Below are 2,832 nucleotides of genomic sequence, written 5' to 3'. Positions count from 1 at the left end.
TTCAACTTGTGAAGGCTTTATTATTATTATTATTATTATTATTATTATTATTTTACTGCCCTATACACACGGGTCTCGTTATTAAGCCATGTAAAGGTAAAGGTGACTGAGTCCATTCAAAGGTGACTACGGGGTTGCAGCGTTCACCTCACTTTCAGGCCGAGGGAGCCGGTGTTTGTCCACAGACAGCTTTCTGGGTCACGTGGCCAGCATGACTAAACTGCTTCTGGTGCAACGGAGCACCATGATGAAAACCAGAGCACACGGAAATGCCATTTACCTTCCTGCCACAGCAGTACCTATTTATCAGTTGCACTGGTGTGCTTTTGAATTGCTAGGTTGGCAGGAGCTGGGACAGAGCAATGGGAGCTCACTCCGTCACAGGGATTTGAACCGCTGACCTTCCGATCTGCAAGCCCAAAAGGCTCAGTGGTTTAGACCACAGCGCCACCCGTGTCCCTTCTTAACCCATGGCTAGAGGCATGCAAGCACAAGATTCTGAAAACATAAAGGGGGAAGGCCCATAGGAGTAGGGCACATGTTTTGCATGCAGGAAGACCCCTGGAATCTTACAAGGACTCCTTGACTGAAGAGCCACTGCCTGCCAATGTAGACAATGGACAATCTGATTCTGGATAATGCAGCTTCCTGTGAATTTTTCTTTCTTTCAAAAAAACCCCAATCTTAGTTCTGAAGTCAGACTTGAATACTAGACATAAAGACTTGGAATATTTGACTGAATCTGCATTAGAGTCCGAATTAAAAACGTTGGATTTTAACTCTTTGCTACATACAAGCTTGATTTGCTTAGAGATGCTGATTTTAAAATGCTTTCCTTTTATTTTAGAGCATATTCACTGCATTATACAGAAAGGTATGAAAGGCACAATTTAAAATTACACACACAGACCCTTCCTCACGAGATGGCTATTAGGTTAAAATTAGCCAGACACATTGTAGTTGTGTGTTGAATATTTTGGCACTAACTGTTGATACAGATATTAATTCATTCATTTAATTTATTAGTCACTTCGTACAAGGTAATCCCTAGGCAACTGACAATTAAGTTTAAAAACTTCTCAAATGTCATCACTTTCCCCCCTTCACTCTGAGGACAGGTTGTTGTAAGCACACAATAGCTATCATTCCTCAGGTAATGGCTTTTTAATTAAAAAAAAAAGTGTATAAAGTCTCGCTTTCAGAGGTGCATTCTGGATCCAAGAGAATCTGACGAGATGAGATTCCTCCCAGAGTGTTTCCTTGTGGCTTTTGGCACAATTGCTGCTGCCTCTGCAGCGGCCGCCTTGCAGTTTCATATTGTTCCTCAGAATGGCAACGGGGGGAAATCATTAATATGTAAACTTGGAGAGAAATTGGTTTTCAAATGCAGCCAGAGTTTAAATTACCAGAAACTCTTTCCAATTAAACTCCTACAATAAATGTGCTTTAGAAAAAGCCCTTAGAAAAAGCAGGCTGCGATTCCTTCCTTTTAACAAAAAAGGCAGCTTGGTTGGGCAAGAGGAGTTGAATTTCACCACCACCTCTTTCCAACTTCTCTTACTTCAGCCCACCTCCCTTTGGAGCCTCTGTGAGCAGCTTCTGTTCTGTTTGGGTGGAAATAGTTAGAAGTGTGCCTGTTTCCTTTGCACTGCCAATAATTATATAAAAATGTGGCTGACTAATGGTTGCTCATTTGCAGGGAATTATATTAAACACGGAGGCCTGCTTCGTGCTGGTGTGAGGGAAACCTTTTGGCTAAAGGAGCCAGTTTCCAAATAAGTGGCAGGTTTATAAATGCCTTGGCCTTACGTAGGCCTCAACTTTCCTTCGTCACACAGTACTGAAATCTGAGTTGCCACCTCTTTATTTTCAAAGGTCCTGTGAGGACATACATCATACATAACTAATGCTGATCTTCCTCCAGGATTTTTCCAGAAATTCTCATCACCACTAGGTTTCGCAAACTTGGGTCTCCAGCTGTTTTTGGACTACAACTTCCATCATCCATAGCTAGCAAGACTTGTGGTCAGGAATGATGGGAATTATAGGCTGAAAACAGCTGAAGGCCTAAGTCTGGGAAATACTGGTGTAAAGGAATGAATTCTACTTCCCAACCCGCCACATTCACAGGCAAGCAGTAAAGTTTACAGGAGCCTGGTGCAATAAGTGTCTTCAACTGCAAGTTAATGGTTCTATACCTGCCCTAGTCCTCAGCACTGGAACTTGAAGCAGAAGAGAAGGTTTGGTAGGGCTCAAGAATCCTGAAAAAAGCATAGGCTAAGGTGCCCTTCTCCCCCTTCATGGATCACTGCCCTTCTCAGTACCGCAATGGCATGAGTTTTGCCACAGGCAAGCAAGAGAGACATTATCAGAGACCAAGGACCTCAGTGCTTTTTTTTTTTTTTTAATAATAAGAACAGATGAGGTTCTGGTACTCATATCTTCATAAAAGTGCTGTCAGAGCATGATGGGCAACAACAAAAAAGAGACGTGATGAATTTGTGTACCATCACAAAAGCACCTTCTGTATATATGTGTATACCGACATGACACACTATTTAAACCTGCAACCATTTTTTGTAAGTTTGTTTTTTAAAAAAAAATATATCTATTAAGCAATTTTAACAAAACCAATTCTCAATCAAAATAACCAATTACATTTTTGCCCCTTTTTATTCCCCCCCTTCCCTCTCTCTCCCACCCACTAAGGACTTCCCTCAGCTCTCCTCTCTGATTTGTTTGCACATATTATTCTCTTAATGTTAAAAATGGTACATATCATTACCTTATCATATATTCTATTAATAAATTTGTGGCTGCTTATTCAAAACC

The sequence above is a fragment of the Podarcis tiliguerta genome, assembly GCF_965153285.1.
Source record: "Podarcis tiliguerta genome assembly, chromosome: 3".
NCBI lineage: Eukaryota > Metazoa > Chordata > Lepidosauria > Squamata > Lacertidae > Podarcis > Podarcis tiliguerta.
This window is presented reverse-complemented; position numbering follows the sequence as displayed.